The sequence below is a fragment of the Pinus tabuliformis genome, chromosome 2_1 (assembly GCF_031772625.1).
Source record: "Pinus tabuliformis cultivar Carrire ecotype Pingquan chromosome 2_1, CPIR1, whole genome shotgun sequence".
In the NCBI taxonomy this organism is placed as follows: domain Eukaryota; kingdom Viridiplantae; phylum Streptophyta; class Pinopsida; order Pinales; family Pinaceae; genus Pinus; species Pinus tabuliformis.
Window position 1 is genome coordinate 355,286,607 of NC_142299.1, and position 22,640 is coordinate 355,309,246.

The window sequence follows — 22,640 nt, forward strand, 5'->3', positions numbered from 1 at the left end:
TCTTTTTCCTTTTTTGCCACACATGATTCATTAAAATCTCCTTTACTCAAATCAACTTCTTGCATTGCATCTTGGAAAAATTGAAGAGCATTAACTCTTTGTTGAATAAAATTGCATTGTAGTGGGTCTTTTCAATGTCAATGCAATTTCTTCCTTTTTGTAGGCAACATGTTGTGTTGTACCTAATAATTAAGCACAAAAGAAATAAGTAAATTAGTATAAACACATAAAAACTTACCTGAATATGAAAATAATCCAAAACCCAATCTCCTTCATTTGAACATAAATCTATAAGATAGTTAATCAATACTTGGGTTTTTGATAAATGTTAATTATCTCCCCTTTTGCTTCTTTATGCTCACATGTTAGCTTTCTTACGACAACATCATAAACCAGTACTTGGTTATGAATCTTCCCATCTACTCGATTCAAAAGAACAAGTTTATAGATATCATCTATTGCCCAACATTGAACATGGATGAACTCACAATCATTTATAATTCGCTGATCTCCGGAAGAAATAAATTTGACTTTTGCCTGTAACATAACATAGTAAATTTCAATTATCTTGTACATAAATATTTTTTAAAACATTAATCAAACATATAATTTCAATGTCTTACCATGTATGCTGCATCCTTGAGTTTTCTTTTCCCTTGAAGCTTGTTAATAAAGTGTATCTAAATGAAATATCACAAATCTCCAAAGTGGTGATGTTGCGACTTCTTGAAAGTTCATAACCATTTTATTAAAAGCTTGATAACTATAAGACTCACTATCATATCCAATATTTGGGAAACTGAAACCATGAGGAATGTCTGCAATAACTAGGGCATAATCCCTTTTAGGTATGAGTTTTACAATGTCTTCACAATCACCTTGTATTATTTGATATTGGATAGTGTCGAGACCATTCCAAATGAAATGAGTAAGAGTAGGATCAAGTTCAACATTCGTAGGACGTTGCTTTCTCAACCTTCCGAGTTTAATTTTTTTAATAAAGTTTTTGAAAGTATTTGGTACTCCATTTGCATCCTTCTTCGACATCTAATAAAATAATATATATATATATATATATATATATATATATAATGAATGTAAAAATCAATATACTTTTTTGAATGTTAGATAAAAATATTTAAGTGTTGTTATAGAACTTGATTCTCGGTAGTTGCGTACAACATCATCTCAACTCTCTTCATTCAACATTTTAACCATATGTTCTTATATTTTCATATAAATCTTATGACTGAATAAATAAAGTAAAAAATGTTAATATAATGATGTGTATAAAAAATAATAACAAGAAGAATATGTTATATTTAAAAAAAATTATAATCCAAGAAAATGTAAAAATAATTCAACAAACTTACTTTTGAAATTCTGAGCACATTTTGTGCAATGCCAATTCCCCTAACTTCACATGACATAGTATTGATTTGACTAGTTTTTCATCCTTCACTCGCAATGTTCTTTAAGGTGTGATAGTCATACTAATTTGGAATTTGCTTCATTTGAAGACTTGTCTTACTATTGGTACATATTATGGGTTTAAAATTTTTAACCTTATGATTTTTTTATGGCAATATTCTGCTACATGTCGAAAATCTCATCAATCAATTCCCATATCTCCATAGTTCTAAATGTCAATTGGAAAATGTTATCCATGCCTCTGAATACATTTGATTTTTTTTTACACCTTTTGAATTGATTTTATTTTCAATTTAATAACCTATTTCCATACAACATTCATTCGGAAAGCTTATACTGACTTTTGTCTTATCCCCACCACAATTTTCTACAAATTCATTATGAATAAATCTGACTCTTTGGATGAAAGTCATAGACATTCTATACTCATTATCTGCATTACGATCCCCTGCCAATAACTTTGCTTATGTTTATGTTAAATCAACATAAATGATGCATTTCATTATTTCAAAAAGAGTTATTGGGATATTCCTCGATTAATTTTCTTTTGGCCTCTGCGGAATGGTTCCCCCCAATTACATAATATTTTTATTCGAAACACCGTGTCCTATAAAATTCCTCTTTGTTGGGAACTTGATTTGGATCAACAAAAACCACATAATCCACCACATGTGCATATGGATTGTACCTAAACAATGTTTTCAAATTATGGAAGGTAATGTGCATTTCTAATTTGATATTGAGATTGTCCTTCATTTGACCTACAGAATTGGATGAAATTACACTGAAATGTTTTACCACCATTAATTAATTTATTCTTCATCAAGTGATCTCGAATGAAATGTTGTTTTGTTTTAATAATTCCATCCTCTAAATCAGCACTTGGTGTTATGATTTCTCTGCTGCCTTTAGATATTTCACTTTGATCTTCACTGTTGCCCATGATTTTTACAAATTGACCGAATTTTGATTTCTTCTTCTTACCAGTTGGCATATCTTCTTCTAGATAAGCAATCTCCTCATCATCAACTGAAAGAAAGACATTCATTGCCATTTTTTTTGGTGTTTTATTTATTTTTCGTTTTGAACAACAATTTTAATCTCCTCCTCACTAATGGTAACATATTTTTAAGTTTTAGCTTCAGTTTCCACATCTTCAAAAGAAACATATTTAGGTTTACTAGATTGACTTACCTTAGGGATTCTATGGTGATCCCTTGAATGTACTATTGAAGTGCCATGAGTTATTGCTCTTTGCTTCATTATCCTTTCTTCTTTTGTTTCTGTATAGAAACTATTGATCACCTTCATAACATTTGGCTCTAGATAATAAATATCCTCCAACATGGTTGAAGACTCTCAGCAAAATCTTCTCAAACAAAATACAATATTTCAATGATCAATAATTTATAAAAAATTTAATGATCCTTACAATAATGCATAACACATAAATATAAATAGGCATATTTACAATGTTATTTGAAATGTTGGCTGCGATTTCTTCACACAAATGTGTAGGGTCTTCATATGTGTTATATTTGACCATTGAGAGACGATATTTAACATTTTTACGTGTCTTGTACAATTTTGCAAAACATAAACAATGTCTGCATTCAAAACCAAACATATGTCTCATACTTCGCCCATTACCTCATATGGTTCACCAAAGTTAATCATACCACAATATAGATAGATATGTGTACTATCATCGCTTTCAATATCTTTAACATGCCATGTAAAATTTGCTTTATTGATTTCTCGTGAATTCTTCCATTCATAAATAATATTGAATGTATTTGACGGGCCAGTTGCTTGATTTTTACGATGTTTATTAGTTCAGTTATTTTCAACAGTATTCATAGAGCGTCCAACTGCAACTTTAAATGATGTAATTGTTGTCATTGTTCTAGAAACATTCATAGAGACCTTCTTTGATGCAATCTTCCTATATATATATATATATATATATATATATATATATTAGTTAAACAATTAAAAAAATAAATTTAATCCAAAAACTCCCACTGAATGTGTTATCAATGACAATGCAACTCCTTCGCAAAATGCTTCAAATTTTTTCACAAAACCCAAGAGACTTGATGTTAGAAATATAAATAATGAAAGTTATTATATAACAAAGATTGTGGGATTGCTCTAGCGTTTCTAGAATGTGGGATTAAAATTAAATGTAAAAATTAATATATAGTTAGTATCATAGGTTTAGATTAACTTGTATTCATTGTGGGATGAAAAACAAAATATTAATTATAAAAATTAATTTAGTTATGTAATCAATGTTAAATAATTTAAATAAAAAAATGATTTTAATTTTGAAGAAATGCATTAAACATATTTTTTTTGTAGATATTTTGAATAGAAAGTATTGTAAAAAGTTTCAAGACCAAAAGTTTAGTAATATGTTTTCAATTAAATTTTAGACATAAATTTTGGAGGGAAAATTTTCAGCAAAATTTTTTGGGGGAAAGTTTGGAGGGAATGTTTTTGGCGAAAAATTTTGGGGGGAAACTTTAGTGGGAAAATTTCAATCTCTAAGCTATAAATTGTCAATGAAAAATAATGCATTTGTATCATTCAATCTCTTCTGGTTGCAAGCCATAGATTTTTCTGATAGTGAACTTTTTCTTTCTACAACATCTTTGTCATGCAACAACTCTATTCATATTGATGAATATAACATGAATTCTTTCAATCTGAGTAGAGAGTCAAATTTTCCGTTTGGTCTTAATCCTAAGGATGATGAGAGCAACATTGACGAAGGGAAACAATCTTTTTTGCTGTGAATAGAGAGTCAATTTTTCCAGAGCACCACTTACGAAGGGAAGGATGAAGAATTTCCAGTAAATAGAGAGTCAAATTTTTCACTTAGTCCTAATCCTAAGGATAATGATAACACCACTAATGAAGAGGGGGATGAAGAATTTCCAGAGTCAAATTTTCCACTTAGTCCTAATCCTAAGGATTATGAGAGCACCACTGGTGAAGAATTTCTAGAGTCAAATTTTTGACATAGTCTTAATCCTAAGGATTATGAGATTATGAGAGCACCACTAAGGAAGGGGAGGGGGAGGATAAATAATTTCCAATAAATAGAGATTCAAAATTTTCATTTAGTCCTAATCCTAAAGATTATGAGAGAACCACTCACAAAGGGGAGGATGAAGGATTTCCATTAAACAGAAATTCAATGTTTCCACTTAGTGCTAATCCTAAGGATTGTGAGACCACCACTGATGAAGGGGAGGATGAGGAATTTCTTGCAAATGATAATTTGACTATGAATAGAGAATCATATTTTCCACTTAGTTCTAATCTTAAGGATTATGAGAGCACTAGTTATGAAGGGGAGGATGAGGAGTTTCTTGCAAATGACAATTTTAGAGGCACAAATGTTAATAATGCATTTTCTTTAAGTGAGGTTTAAAAAGCATTCATGGTGATGACGAATTGAATCCTCCAAGGGAGGATTTCAAAAGCACGGATGAAGATGGTGAATAATTTTGTATGAGTCAGGATTTCAAATGCGTAGATGTTGGTAGTGAAGAATTTCCTTCAACTGAGGATGGTAATGATATTTTTCCAAGCAATGATGGTGATGAATTTCCTAATTATGTTCAAAATGATCATAGTGAGGCTAATATTTGTCCTAATGATGATGAAAATGCTTCTACAGAGGATAATGAAATGATGGAGATGTTGTAAGCAAATATTGTACCTAGGAGTAGAAGTAGACCTTTTCATATTAATCCAAAATATTCCAGTTATACAAGGCTCAAGACAAAATATCTCACAAGTAGAAGTTCTATCGGTGATATGATTTCAAGTGAACTTTTTCGAAAGGATTGCTTGAAACATACATATTTCAAGTTTGCTATGGAGAAAAGGAAGAGATATGTGTTAATGAATAAAAGCATGAAAAATTCATATTTAATGGGTTGCATGCAATCTACACTAGCATGTTATGATATTCATATTGGGAATGTATAGCTCTGTAGAAAGGCTTTCAAAATGTTGCATTGAATTGGTAATTTTCGTTTGTCAAGAATCCAAGAAAGACTTGAAAAATATCCTTCATTTTATTCAGAAGTACACTATAGACGAGAGGTCGGGCCATCAACAAATACTGCAATATCATGGATGCAAGACTTCTTTTCAAAGCACGGAGAGTGTATGCCAAATAAAAACACAATATATATTCCAAATAATTTCTCAAGACGAGAAATATACAACTTAGAAGGTGTTGAAGGAGATAGAAATTTTATTACATATTCATATTTGACAAGGATATGGAAGAACAAATTCAACAATTTTCATATTCCTAAGCAGATAAGGATGGGGGTTTGCAGTACAAGCGCTTCTTTTAAATAAAAAAGGGATAAATGTCAAGGGGCAGAAAGAGGTATTAATAGGTTTCGTTTATTTTATTTTAGTTTATGTGCATATTCCATCGTCAAAGCACTTCAACAACATTGCAATCAACAAACAAGTGAAAGGAAAACAAATTATAAGCATTGAAAGAAGTGTTATGATAATCCAAATAAATGTTTGGGTTTAATAATTGATGGTATGGACCAAAAGAAAACACTTCTGCTACATTTTTTCTACACATCAAAAAATTTATAGGAGGAAATTTTTATTCAGTTTCACTTGGTTGGTTGTATGGTATTATGGGAAAATACTGCCAAGGGTTTACTTCATAACTCCAAATATTCATAACGATGCAAATCTTACCATAATTGTAATCCATGATGTGGTTTCTCATTGATCTGGTATTCTTCCTGGAATTTTGTATCTGCAATTAGACAACACAAGCCGTGGAAAAAAAATAAAGTCTTTTTGGATATCTAAACATGCTAGTTGAATTGGGAATTTTTAAAAAGGTAAAGGTTGATTTCCTTCTTGTTGGGCATATTCATGACCATATTGATCATATTTTTAGTCGTTTTTCAGTAACATTGAGGAGGAAGGATGTTGGGAGCCTTCCATCATTAATTGAATGTATTAAGAAATCATACATTCTAGAACTTGTTTTTCATGTGTTCGAAGAAACTATTGACATGCAAAGGTTTATTCCAGGATCACATGGTGAGGAGAAATGCATTGAAAAACTAAATGAAATTAGCCTCCAGCATCAATTTCGTATTAAAAAATTGATGGGAAAACACTTATATGGGGCAAGAAGTATTCAACTATTGCAGAATTTGAGCCATCATCAAGTTTAGCATTTTTGAAGTTCATTCTAGATCATCCAATATTTGCATCAACGATATTATTATTACAATCAGTTGTTAAAATCCATAATGCACGAAGGCATAAGAGAGATATAAATGATTCTGAAAGGATGGAAGAAATTAAAACATTTATTAGAGATAAATATGAATACTTTGATGTTGTTGATTCGGTTTGGTGGGAGTCTTTTTTCAATAATCAAAGTGATATCATTTCAAGATCAAGAAATGAAGATACAATTTTGAAGACTCCATTTATTTGACCACAAAATATGCCAAATGAACATGATGAAAGACACATTGTTGAACAACAACAATCCCATGGTATTATTAATTCTCCACAGGTAGAGGAAAGAGAAATTAGAAGATCACATGCACAATGTGAAGCCATGGAAGACCTTTACTGGGGTTCTGTGCAGGATGTTAAGGAGGGTTGCATGATAGCAATGTTGGATTATATGTTTTAATTATGAAGAATTCATATCTTTAGAATATCCACAATGCAATTACATGCAATAATGAATTACAAAAATAATTTATGTTATATTCAGTCTACCAAATTTGATATTTTGATTAAAAGTAAAGAAATATTAGAAATTAATGTTGATTTTTAAAATTATATAGTGATGTTGCCATGATATTATTTATTGTTATCATTTGTGAAAATGTCAAACTTCAAATGGGGGATTATCAGTTAAAGGCCCACATGTTTGCCATACACATGGGAGGGTGCGACATTGTCCAAGGTGTTGAATGGCTTCGCACACTTGGCCCAATCACTATGGATTTCTATATATGAGCTTTAAGCAGGACAACCACACACATACCCTCTGTGGACTCCAGGGGGGGAGCTTCCTCTATCATCAACTCACATCGGATGGAAAAATTGTTAAAATAGGGCCACCGTGGAGTTATAGCCCAATTTAATGCCATCCAGGCCTTCAAACCCAATTCTCTTCATATTCATCGTGAGATGCAACAGATCTTAAACAACAATCTGCCAGTCTTTGACAAGCCTCATGAGCTTCCACCCTTGAGAGGCGAACATGATCATAACATTACTTTGGTCCCAAGGGCCCAACCACCAAATGTGTGCCCATATAGATATCCGTTCTCCCAAAAGAATGAAATTGAAAAAAATAATCAAGGAACTCTTGGAAGGAGGCGTCATTCGTCCCAACATTAGTCCTTATTCATTGCTGGTGGTCATGGTGCTCAAGAAAGATGTGGAATGGCGTATGTGTCCAGACTTAAGGGACCTTAATAAGTTTACAGTCAAAGATAAATTTCCCATCCCGGTTGTCAATGATTCGTTGGATGAACTACATGGGGCTCAATTCTTTACTAAGCTCGACCTTCGATCGGGCTACCACCAAATTTGCATGAAAGAAGTAGACATTCCAAAGACTGCTTTCCGAACTCATGAAGGCAATTATGAGTTCCTGGTCATGCCATTCGGTCCTTTTAATGCCCCATTCAATTTTTAGAGCCTTATGAACCACTTGCTTAAACCATATCTCAGAAAATTTGTCCTTGTTTTCTTTGATGACATCCTCATCTACAATCGCACTTGGGCCACACATCTTCAACATGTAGATCTGCTCTTGCAACTAATCCACAAGCATAAATTATTTGTCAAGATATCCAAGTGCTCTTTTGGCATGGAAGAAGTTGAGTATTTGGGCCACATTGTGGGGCGTGAAGGTGACAGGGTAGACCCCAAAAAGATCCAGGCAATGCAGGATTGGCCTCAACCAAAGACCTTGAAGAGCCTGAGAGGATTTTTGGGTCTCATGGGCTACTATCACAAATTTTTCCACAATTATGGTCGCATTGGTAGGCCCCTCACTCAACGCCTCAAGAAAAATTCATTTCTCTTGAATGAGGAAGCACAAAAGGCCTTTACAGCTCTCAAACATGCCATGTGTTCTACTCCAGTCTTAGCACTACCCGACTTCACCAAATATTTTGTGATTGAATGTGATGCTTCTGGTATGGGTATTGGGGCGGTCTTAATCCAGGAAGGACGACCCTTGGCCTTCACGAGCCAACAACTAAGTGGGAAGAATCTGGGACAATCTACCTATGAGAAGGAGATGATGGCCATCTTACATGCAGTAGATACCTGGTGACCATACTTATTGTGGTGACTTCCACACAGACCATCAAAGGCTTAAATATTTTTTGGAGCAACGCCTATCCTCACCACAACAAAATAAATGGCTTTCCAAAATGCTGGGATATGTTTATGAGATAATTTACAAGAAAGGGTGTGAAAATATTGTAGTAGATGCGTTGTCTCACCAATTTGAGGAGGAAATTACCCTGCTCACAATTTCCATTCCCATTCCAGACTGGATTGAAGAGGCTAGCAAGGAGTGGTTTTCACATCCCTGGCTCTCCCGAATCACTAATCAATTGCAAGCGGATCCAAATTCCACAACGGGCTACTCGTGGCAAGATGAGATTCTTCGCTACAAGGACAAAGTCGTAATATCACCAACATCCACCCTCAAAATTTTCATTTTGGCAGAGTTGCACTCATCTCCCATTGCAGGACATTCAGGCTTTCAGAAGACATATGCTCACACTCGAAGATCATTTTTTTGGACAGGTATGAAAAAGTGCATTCTTACTTTTGTAGCTGAATGTGACATCTGTCAGTGCCACAAAGGAGAAACAGTCAAATCTCCAGGCACATTACAGCCATTGCCCATCCCGGCCTCAATCTGGACGGAGGTTTCTATGGATTTCATTACGGGTCTTCAAAATTCAGGAAACAAGTCAGTCATCATGGTGGCTGTGGACAGACTTTCTAAGTATGCTCATTTTTTCACCCTACCCCACCCTTTTACATTGACTTTGGTCGCCAAATCTTTCATGGATTAGATTTTCAAATTGCATGGCATGCCCACTTCCATTATGTTTGATCATGACCCGATCTTCACTAGTAACTTTTGGAAGGAACTCTTCCGGCTACAAGGTACCCAACTACAACTCAGTACTTCCTATCATCCACAAATTGATGGTCAAACTGAAGCAGTCAACAAATGTCTGGAGACCTACCTTAGGTGTTTCACTTTAGAAGAGCAACATGTTTGGGTATAGTGGTTACCTCTAGCCGAATGGTGGTATAACACCAACTATCATGCCACCACCAAAATGACTCCATATGAAGCAGTTTGTGGTCAACTCCCTCCTTCCCCTACTTCTTATATCAAGGGATGCTCGAAGGTACAAGAAGTGGATCAACTCCTACAAAATTGCACAACCATGCTGGCACATCTTAGAGAGAATCTTCATCAAGCCTAGAACCGCATGAAGTAACGACAAATCAACATCGCTCAGCAATTTCAAGAAGGGGATCATGTATTTTTGAGGCCGCAACCATATAAGCAAACATCACTCAAAGACAAGGGTTGTTAGAAATTATCTCCAAAATTCTACGTACTGTATTAGGTACTTCAGCGCATTGGAGAAGTCACCTACAAGCTAGCTTTGCCACCCACTGCAAAAATCCATCCAGTCTTCCATGTCTCATGCCTCAATAAAGTGATTGGGAACCATTGCAGAATTCAAACCAATCTACCTGAAGTGGATGAAGAAGGATCAATCTGGCTCCAACCTAAACAGGTTCTTGACACACGAGAATGACACTTGTGTGGCCAAACGATCAATGAAGTCCTCGTCAAGTGGAAAGACACCTCTCCGGAAGATGCAGCCTGGGAACCAACTACTATCGTTCAGAAATTTCCGTAGCTTCAGCCTTGAGGAAAAGGCTATTCATATGGGGGAGTGCATGTTAGGGTCCAACCCTAACGCCCTTATTTATGTAATAGGATCGAGTCATAGTTATAGAGTCAATAAAGCCCATATTAATAATTGTAAGTGGTTAACCCACATATAATGAAGGGACCACAGTTAGTGGCAAATGGGCCATGGTATTAGATAGATGGTATTAATAAGAACCATGGTATTGCCCCATGGTATTGCATGTATGAATCCTATATAAAGGATAGAGACTCCCCTCGAGGAGCATCATATCTTATTTTGTAATTGAGCTCAGCTCTATTGGAGGTTGCCCCCTCGAAGAGGCAAGTGAACATTGCTTTTTGAATAATAAAATACTTGTTGTTATTTCTCATTGTTCTATGTTCTGGGTATATTTCTTCGCATATTTGATATTCTGTTATTGTCTTGCAAGTTAAGAGCATAACACAGGTTAATGAGCTTCTGATGGTTTTCTTGATCTGATCTAAGGAGGCACCTATATGGCTGATGAAGGTTGATGGACCGGGATCATAAAGGCTTAAAAGTATTTTCATTACGTGGTTTGATCTTGAACAGTCTAGATCTAAATACTGACGTGTGTTTTGATTATGTAAATGTGATGATCTGGGTATGACTAAAGTCTGGAATAGTTGTGATGTTTTAAGTTAGCATTTACAGATTTGTACGCAGGTTCACTTTAGTAAAAGAGCATATGCACATTGGTTCAGCATATCAAAGTAGTGTATAATCATAAATTGGAATTTTTAGATCTGTACGTTGGTTCCCTTTGGTAAAAGAGCGTATACATGTTGGTTCGACATATGGAAGTAGTGTATATGTTATGAAGCATGATGTTTAAAGTTTCAGTAGTCTATGTTTGTTGTTGCAAAGTTCTAGGTTCTGCACTAATGATTGTATTCTGGTAACAGTGTTCTGAATGATCAGATTGATTGATTATGATTTGCTTCAGTGATGATGGGTTGTCAGTGATTGATTGATTCGGTAGTGGTTGATTCAAAAAGTGATGATTGAGTTTCTGTGATTGGTTGATGCAGATGTATTTGATGGTTGTATTGTAGTTATGATTTTCTAAGTTTCAATGTTGTTGATGGGTCTAGTATGAAAATTGGATGAAACATGGCCTTCAGATTGTGGTGTTGTGTTCCAAGAGTATCCAGTCTGAAAATTCAAGAAACGTGGTCCCTGGTGGAAGAGTGGAGTTTTTTGTAGGCCGAAACCTACATACTAGTAAACATATTGGCTAGTACAAGAGCTAGGGGGTTGTAGCTCCCTTCTAGTAGTAGCTGGAGAATGAGAGAAGGTTGTAGCCTTCCGCAGGTGTGTGCCTGCATACTGGTATGAGTCCGCACTAGTACAAGTTTGTAAACAGATTTTCTTATTATTAAAAGAAGACAAAGACGACAACAACAGGTGGTTTTTACCCACATTGGGTTTCCACCTTATATCTCGGTGTTCATGTGTGTTGCTTATGTGTGATCCTTTATTCTGCTTTTACTACATTGTCTAATAAATATCTTATATACTGGTTAAAGCTTAATACATGATAAATTGTCTAAATAAAAAGTTCCCTACATATACGCTGGTTGCTTTAAGTATAGTCGTGTGTACCCGCTAGTTCACTTAGTTGAAGTAGCGTATATAAATATGTTTGGGAAATAAAATCAGAGATCTGATAATACTGATTCACCCCCCTCTCAATATTATTTCCAACAATGCATGCTCATCGAGGGTTGTGATCTACATGCTTGTACATCTCTATGTTGTGACTCATCAAAGGCTATGTTGCACACCTCTATTCCCTGTTTATCCTCAAGGAGAATGGTATCCCCTTGTTCACTTGAGACTTGCTCTGCTACTGGAGATGGTGAAGCATGTGGGGTGACCTCAGTTGCTTTTGGCATGATGTCGGTGTCTTGATCCTATTTCGATTGCTCCATCTCCATGTCCATTTGTTCTACTATCGATTCATCCTGTAGAGCAAGTTCCTGCTCCTGCGGCTGCTCACCCTATTCCTCATCTTCTACTGGCTCAGAGTCTTCAACTTATATTGGTGCGGCTTACTCTTTTTGTGCACTTTGTGCTTCTTCCTATTCCTATTCATGTTGCGCTTCCTTCTCTCTTCTACACAAATCTTATTCTTGTTTCAACTTCTTCTCTACTTCCTGAAACTTCCTCTCTGCTTCTTGCAGTCTTTGCTTCTCCCTATTTCTTTGTGCTATTATCTTGTTGCGATGTCGCCTCTTTGCATCTATCTCCAAATCTACTCTTTCCACAAGTGGGTCTTCCTTAAAATTGTAAGTTTGTTCCGTCTCTATGCTTTCGATAATCTTCCTCTTTCCTTTGTCTTGCAAAGGTTTTTTGCTTTCTGTTACTATTGTTGATGCTCCCCGTGGTGTTGCTGCCTTGACTGTTACTAACCACTCTAATGCCAATTTGACTGGTTCATTGATCCTAGAGGCATTATAAAAATATCTCCATGGGTCTTCCTTTGGCCAATGACACACTCCGTGGATCCAAGAATAGTACACTCTCGCACAGTGGTCCCTACGTAAGCCATATGGATCATATGGATTGAAACTCTTGGTGTCAAAATTAAAATTCTTGAAGTCCTCGACCTTGGCATCCACTTCTTTCAAACTTCGGATCGCGTACAAGCCAATTCACAAAGGAAGCATAGGCCATGGTGCCTTCTTCTTCCTATGCAATCCAACTAATAACCATGTCGATATGTGGTATGCAACCTTCTGCATGACCATCTTGTCTATGGAAAACCTCGACAACATAAGTAGAGATTTTTCCGCATTGTACATCTTGATGAAGGTGCCATCGGGAGAGGCGTACCAATATGTAAAGTTTAGCAATGCCTCCATTGTTTCCTGAGACATGCAAGGAAAATCTTGTTCAAAGATCATCGTGTATAGATGGTAAATGAAATGGTCAAATAGTCTAGCCATGACTCCTCAGTAGCTTCATTCTGAGAGAAACTTGCAATATACCTTCACAACATTCTCTGAAGGTGTTCATGCCCAACCCATGCTAACTATTAATGGGAACATATTGCATTGAGTAGGTAGGCAGACATGAAGAATCTTTCTTGCTATAGCTTTGGGCATTGGACACATGCACTTTCAGCTGGAGAGCCAACATGTCAGACTAGTTGAAAGGTTTTCCTTCACTTTCTAGCTGATCCAACATAACAACCCAACTCTATGGGAAGGTCTACGTACTCCCTTGGCCATACAAGAAACATGCAAAGATGAACAAGAATCAATAAGCCTTCATGAGAGCCTTTTTCTTGTATATCTGGTTGAGTGTCATCCTAAACTTTGATGGTCCCCTTACCCAACGCTTCAAGATGTCTCTTGTATTCATGCTGTTGTTGGGAGTGTAGAAAGGTGCATCCATCTTATTCACCAGTTGTGGAAAATGGTACATCTGTTGATAATATTCCATCCTGAAGGAAGCAATCTTTGCTCCGCTAGCACTGCTCAGTATCATTGTCTCAGGGTCAATGTGTGAGACAATCCAGTGGATCACATCTACGCATGGGAAGGCAGGATACCTGCATGCAACCTTGTATAATCCTTACTTATGAATAGTTACATAAACTTGTCAGTCCTCCAAATTCTCCTCAAAGCTGCCTGCGAAAATAATGTTCATGTCTGGCCATGTGATCTTTATGTCTTTCGTAATGAACAGGTGTGTCTGTGTACACGAGCAAGCTCATAGACCCTTGCTCAACCAAGTCTCCAGTACTTCTTTCAACTGTGTATTTTGATCCAGCTCTCTTGGAGGCCATGATACTTGTACTTATAAGAAGCTACTCAAAAACCTATGGTACCTAGAGACAGAGAAGACACTCATGAAAAAACAATGTTAGCTAAAAGCATAAAGCAACTCGAGAATCAATCGGGCAACAAACTGGTGACTACTGGGCAATATTGCGCAGCATTGACTTTGGGAGACTAGGAGACTGTTAGTTGGAGTTGCACATTACGCAGTCTTAGCTGCCAGTGAGGTTGACTGTTGACTGGAGCTAAAGATACATTGCACCAACTGAGTTCTCTGTCCACTGTAGGATTAATTTAATCCTCCCTTTTGCAATGCGCAATCCAGTGAGGATGGCTGTTGATTGAAACTGCACAATGTGTATATCAGTCAGGTTGGGTTACTGACTGGAACTGCACATTGTTCAGTTCCAGTGGGCAGGACTGGGGAACTGCCTCCCAAGATTTCGCAGAGTATAGAAGGGAGCCAGTGTGGTTAGCCTTACACAATTCCTAAGGGCAAGGCATAACCTTGACTGAAAGGAATGCATAGAGCATGTTGGGAGACACAAGATCTCGGCCAAGACAACCTGGATCTGCCCAATGGAAACCTAAAAACGTGAAGGACTGAATGTGTGTGCAAATCCGGTGTAGATCTAAGTGAGTAGACATGCATGCAAGTGTAGAAATTAGTCACAAGATAGAACCATGAAGCTCATGAAGAGAGTCGCCACAACGACAATCGTTAGTGCAGAAACAATGTTAGGAAAGGTAATGTAAATCTTGAAACACAACTTCTACAACTTAAAACACATTGAAACGTCAACGATCATTCAATAAAACAAGGAAAACAACACTCATACAAGCGAGGAAATAAAAAGTGACCATATATATATATATATATATATATATATACATACATACAATGGTTGGTTTGAAACGATAATTTATTTATTTATTAAATAATTATTATTGGTATTATACACATATATATATTTTAATTAAAATCATAATTTAATGGTTAGTTTATTTTTAAGTAAGTTAGTTAAAATATAAAAATAAAATAATTTTAAGGTTAAAGATGTAATTATTTATTTATTTAACTTATTTATTAACAATTATATATATATATATATATATATATTCTATAATTAGGTTATTAAAGTAAAAGTTAGAATTAATAGTTAGATTAAAGAGATAATTTATTTATTTATTTAAATTATTTAATAATTATTATTAAAATTATATATATATATATATATATATTAATCATAAGTTGAGAAAGTAATTAAATAATTTATTTATTAATAATCATCATATATATATAATTTTAAAAAGTAATTTAATAATATAGTTATTAAAAATAAAAAAATAAAAAATAAATTCATTAATAAATTAACTAATAAATAAATTAAGTTAAAATAAATAATGTAAGGTTACTTTAAAAAGGTTTTTTTGTTTGTTTTATTATTATTATTATTATTATTTTTAATAAATATATTATTAAATTACTTTTTTAAATATATATATATATTTATATTTGATTATTAATAAATAAATTATTTAATTACTTTCTCAACCTATGATTAATATATATATATATATAATTTTAATAATAATTATTAAATAATTTAAATAAATTATCTCTTTAATTCAACTATTAATTCTAACTTTTACCTTAATAACCTAATTATATATATATATATATATATATATAAATATATAATTGTTAATAAATAAGTTAAATAAATAAATAATTACATCTTTAACCTTAAAATTATTTTATTTTTATATTTTAACTAACTTACTTAAAAATAAACTAACCATTAAATTATGATTTTAACTAAAATATATATATGTATAATACCAATAATAATTATTTAATAAATAAATAAATTATCGTTTCAAACCAACCATGGTATATATATATATATATAAATATATATATATATATATATAAATTTAAATTTAAATTAATAAATGAATTCCCTTTTAAAACCAACTATTTTACCTAATTTAACTTATTTCCATAAGAAAAACATTAATAATTATAATAATAATATTAAATTAATAAATAAGAATTTGACCTGGGTCCTAAGGTCAAAATTAGTCGTTAGTCAATTTAGCCGTTGGAGACTCTACTCGGACTATTTATCATGCTAAGCTGGATCTGCTTCTTCAACTTGTCCTGACGATGAACCACACTAGTTGGTTCGAAACGCGTCGACAAATGACTTTGCCGAAGAATTTTTGTAAACTTGATATGGATCACAGAAGCCTAAACTCTACTATTGAACACATGTTGTTAGGCGAAAAATAAAATCAAATAAACACAAGTACTTGATCAGTGCAAGATAGTTGCTATGATTTCGAGGAGGAAGGCTCCAAAATGAAGCGAAGGAAAAATTTTGGAGGGTGGTTGTAGCCACTACAACATTGGAGACACACTGGTAGAACTCCAGCTCTCTATATGGACCTTGTTTGTGAAAAGTGAGTCTAACTCCTCAAGAAGTATTGTTTAATTCCTTGATCGTCATGGCTTCAACACTAAGCTTGAGTTAAAGACATGGTCCCTGCCATTCTCTTGGTCGGTCAACACACATACCAAGCCAAGTCAACTGAGTTGCTTTAATTGGGGATGAGGGGTATATTAGTGCACAAGTAATATTAGTGCACAAGTAATTAGCACCCACCGAACCCCGAATGAAACGACGTCAGGTGGACACTCACATCGTTTGAGTTTGGTTCAGGTTGTGTCGATTGACGACTGTCAGGCCGATGCACTTATTAATTATCGTGGCTCTAGTTAATCTTTCCACTAGCTAAAATTTACGTAACACAGCAGAGAAGGCATAGGGAATATTGTCAGGAGTACACGCCACGACTCGACCTAGTCACACCTTGGAAAATCCACAGCTGGTGCAGAACACGCACGCCCAAATAGTACAGAACAGATCGGACGCCGCACACTGTTATTCCTCTATGCCACGGAGCCCCATAGCCACGGAGTTGTCACTTGTGGCATGACAATTTCTTCACTCGGCCTGTTCGGCCTTGTAGTAGACTTGCACAGCGAACGCATGCTACGTATGGAAGGTCCGTAGGGCCTAATGGCTAGCAGAACCTCATAGGTGTCACCAATCTAATGTTGGCTCTGATACCATTGTTAGAAATTAAATTCTAAATTGTTGTAGACTGTAATAATACATCAGATTTATGAATGTGATATATCTATTATTAATTGATAAAGTTTTGAATGATGTTTACAAGGCTGAGGTGGTGCTCCTTAAATAGGAGTTGATTGGTCATGCCTAATCATAGAGACATGTCCTTTGGGGACTAATGTCTCTTCATTTAGCTAATTATATGTTAATTAATTGATTACAACTAATAATGTATTTCTTTCAATAATATTTTAATGTTTTGATATTTTAATTAATTGTTATGAATTTTAAGTTCATAACAATAGGCCAAAGTATTTCTTCATCATCTTCGAGAGTTACTTGGTGAGGAGTACGATCCAATATATATTGACCTGGTTCTTTGTCATAAATCCGAGAGTCTTTATATAAGGACTTAAAATATTGAGTTGCAACTTCCTTGATTTTGGGATATTTTGAGATGATTTCCCCATTCACTGTGATGGATTTAATATTATTCCTTTGTTGCATCATTTTATCCTTATTATGGAAGAATTTTGTGTTCCTATCTCCTGCCTATAGCTAAAAACTCCTTGATTTTAGATGCTCGATCTCTTCTTTTTCCTTTAAAGCTTTATGATAGAGGTCAATGTTGAAAATAGTAGCGAGAAAGGATTATTTGACTTGTGCCTTAATCAAATAAGTCCCAATGAGTTCCTTCTTTAACATACTTGAGTTCCTTATAAGTTAGGACAAGTACCTATAATTTAGGATTCATTCCTAAAAGTTGGGACGAGTTATGAAGCAGTTAATTAGTGTGTTGAAGAGGAAGGTCAAGTTAGTTGTCTTCTAGTGTGAGTTAATTCAAGAAAAGAACTAATGTTTGAATCTCAAGTTCTAGAACTGGGATAGGACGAGTTGCATGAGTAGTTAACTCAATCAATCATAAAATCAATTTCCTAAAATTAGAACTTGCTAACTTTAGCCATTCGAATTGCTTTAAAAGGAGGATGAAGGCACATATTTGATCATTGTCTTATGAGCACGAGTTGGTGGGACAAGAAAATAGAGCTCACGAGTTTGTGCGAAGGTTTCACATGTTTATGTGTGGAGCTTGCAAGAGAAAGGACATACAAGAAGAGTTTGTGTGAATTGTTGGGGAATAAAGCAATTCCTTAAGGAAGTGCACATAGAAATAAGAAGTTCCCTATTTAATAGGGGGGTAGTTTGCACGAGCAATCCAGGCCACTAATGCGCACAAATTTAGGAGGAAAGGATTAACATTCTTGTAGGTTGTTTCAAGCCTAGTTCAAGGTTGATATATCATTGTATTCTCTATTGAAGCAAAGTGTTTTTGTAAGAGATCTATTGCTTTATTTTTTTCAATAATATTCTCAAACAAGCAAAGGGTTTTCCCAGTTGGTTTCTCTAGAATTTTTTGTGGCTTTATTATTTTTAGTAGAGAAATTATGTGTCTATATGAAAAGAAAGTAGTTTTTAGATTGTTCATTTCTGCAGCTGTAAAATTTCGTGGATTTTCTATAGTCAAACTCATTTTTTTCCTCTTTCAAATTTTCTAATGAAATGCTATTAGTTTCCATTTTCTTCTAAATATCTTCTAATTGAGATTGATGAAGACTAGTTGCCTTGTCCTAGTCATAGTCATGGTTTTTAACCTAGAGCCTTAGAGTTACATTTAGATCTTTAATTTTACATTCCCAAATTAATATTAGAGAAACATTAATCCATTTACTCTAGGTTATGGAGATCACTTCCATAAACCCCTATTATTGAATTATTGAAGCCATTGAGGATTGAACTGGAAGGTAAGGGGGCCATAATCCCATTTGGTCACATGGAAAAAGAAATAGAATGATGACCTCCCCCCCCCCCAACATGGAAGAATATGAGAGGAGAATGAGATTACATGATCAAGGAAAGCATTATTGACTAATAATCTATCTAGGCAAGTAGCAATGTGTTTCAAGCCCACTATTTTTTTTTTTAACATAATGGGTAAAATTTGTATTAAAATATCTGGTTACATGGCTAAAACCATTTACATGCTTCAATAATTTCAGAGGCTTCGATGTTCCAATATAGCCATAACATGATTTTATTACCTCCGCATGCTTTCTAGAATACAAGTTTATATTGGTATGTCTCTTAAACTCTGCAAAACTATCCCCCAAAAAGTGCATATTTGCAATACATAAAAACACTTGAAAATTTAAAAACCCATGGAGGGCACAACTTCTGTTGTAGGTATCATATTACCTTCAGTCTTACCAGACATGACTTCTCCTATTATTTTAACTCCACTAGCCTCGGTTTCCTACTCGCTGACTCCTAACTCTAAGTTGCCCACCTTGAATCTAGGATCACCTACTGTCATGGTTCCCCATTGGCTTGCAGTTTTAGAATTAGCAATTCCACCTCCATACTTGCAAGTTTTTTGTCCATTCTCAATTGCAACCATTCACAATGTTTCTCCAACAGATGAAAACTGTGTTCCTTCTCCTTCTCCACCAACTCCAATCTTTTGTTTGATATTTCCACCATGTCTATTAATATTTTAAATATATTTTCTGTTGATTACTTTTAATGCTCCAACTCATTCTCAACAAAATCATCCCCAAAGGTCTCCACATCCAAACTTCCCATACTTAAGTTACACAACCACAATGAAAGCCGCAGGGTAGAAGAAAAAGACAAGATATTCCCAAAGAGCCCCTAAATATATAACAACAGATCATAGAATATGTGGAGGTGACATCCGAGGAAAGACATTAATTATAGATCTACTTGGATCCAAGATCCTGCAAAAAAAAATGTAATTTGCCATGAAATTAATTATTGGTCCTAGAGAGTAGTGCAAGGCATTAAAAACCAAAGTAATGTAGAATTATGGTCGGATTGGCGACAAGGAATTCCATATCAAATCCCATTTAAAGTAAATCAAATAGCGCAACCATATGTCTAGTCGACAATAACATGAACCCAATAAATGAGATGTGTTGTACTTGCCACCCACGTGCGCCGTAGCTCGTCCATTTCCAGTGCCAAGAGTGAGAAACACATAGACGGTTATAACATAGATGACAAGACATCAAATTCAATGCCTCTCCTGTGTTTCAAGGAATGGCAAAATTGGCTAGCTAATTTGAGTGAAAACATAAGGATGTGTTTCATGTAAGTGGAGAAAAAATCTTTTGGCCTTGATTTAGTTCTAATATACCTTGCCTAAGCGTTTCCCCTTTATTGGCAAGTTTGTCTGCTTCCATGCTTAGATTCCTAAATATGTGGAAGAGAGAAATCTCCTCGAATTTCTCTAATTGTGGTGAAATCTTATTCATAATTGTGGAATTCGGGGGGACTCTTTCAAACTTAGATTTGAATATTTTCCTTATGACAATCACTGAATCCCCTAATATCGTCATTCTCCTTATGCCCATCCTTATAGCGAGCTTCATAACTTTCTAAAGAGCCAAAAGTTCAGCTAGGTTGTTAGTTGATGTACCCAAACCCCAAGCATACCTAAACTCTGATTATTCTTCGAGGCAAAGAATCACCCTTCACGCTACTGCCACCACTGTCGAGCCCACTGTTTATTGCTCCAAGCATATTTTCTAATTGTTGGCTTGATATTGATTAATTTATGAGCAATGATAAAATCTTCCATCGATTCTCTAAAGGGATCATCCCACAAGGGTTGAGGGTGGTGTTGAAAACACCCCTAAAAATGCAGCTCATAATGAGCTCTTATCCTCTAAATCAAAAAGAGAAGACTAGTAAGAAATTGTTTCATGGGAAATTATAGGCATGTAAATATTCAAATTAGAGCATATCTTTTGGCTGCTAGGAATATGCAACAAGCGAATTGCAGGCCAATGGGATAGCTAGCTATAGAAAGAAGATGGTAGGATAAGTATGATTGAAGGGTCAAAGACCCCTTGAGGCACCTCATGAAAATAATTTCCTGGCCCCCCCAATCTCTCGATAAAGATCTACATTTTTGAAGGACTTCTTGCCCCCCCATTTTTGTCTCCTTGAGAGGGAGAATTAGGGGTTTTCCCTTTTTTATCTGACTTTTTACTTTTAAAATCTTTTCTTTTTTTGTTCGTTTTTTTTTACGTGAGCCTAATCCCTTACAATTCCAAGAAATTGTTTTCATCATTACTATGATATTTTGTTCCCCCTTGAATTGGGGGGAGACCGCTTCATTTTCAAGTTGTCCTTGTCGCTTTGGAAAAGACAATGTCTATTCTTTGTTGTATTCACAATTCTCTGTCTTTATCAACCTATTCCTTCATTATATCTCTATTTTCTTTCCTTCCAACCTTTTTGGAGGCTCTACTTTGGCTATGTTATTTCTCTCGTTCTTCTTCGTACCTTTCATCTATAGAGCCTGCTGAGAAAGTTCCTTGATTTGATCTAGGAATTTTAGGGGAAATAAATACTTCCTCCTCTTCCAAATCCAGTTCTTCTTCCTTTCGATCTAAAGCTAGGATGTTTCTAACAACAACCTATCCTCAAATTTCCTTTCTCGAGGGTATTCCTTTGGGATATGTTGGTGAGTGGCGAGTATCATCTTCAATTTCTCCTTTTGCCCCCATTTTCTCTAGAGCTTCATACTTGTTACCAAACAAGATTTGACCTTTACTTTTGCTAGAGGAGGCTTGGACCCCTTTAGGGAGAGCATCTTTTTTGGAGATGGGGGAGCTTTAGCATCCCCACTAATTGTTTCTTGACCTTTTGTTGTTGCATTTTAACGGGATGGGCTTATTTGATGTTTTGATTGCTCCCATTGATCTTGCTCTTTAGTTTGTTTATATTGTTCCTTGAAATTTTTGCAATTACAAGAAAAACACTCATATTCATGGCATAACTTGCATGAAAAGGTAGTTGATCTAAAGGTGGAAGAAACCTTGTGCCTCATAAAAATCTGAGCAATATTGTCTGTAGTCCCTTGGATAAAGGGAAGCTGGACACTAGAGGCCACTTTAACGACCTCTTTTTTAGTCCTATGACCTCTACTAGCTTTTAAAAAGGCTTTGATACCTTGGTATCTTTCATAGCCATTATTTTTAAAAAAATTAAGGAGATGGGTTTATTCTTTTCAAAAACATTAAGAAGATGGTTTTCATCAGAAACCTTTAAAGCCCGAATGGCTAATTTGTTGAGAACACCTAGCTTCTGGGTTGGATATTGTGGGAATTAACATGTAAATATTGCTCAGTGCGAGCTTTCTTACGAAAAACCTA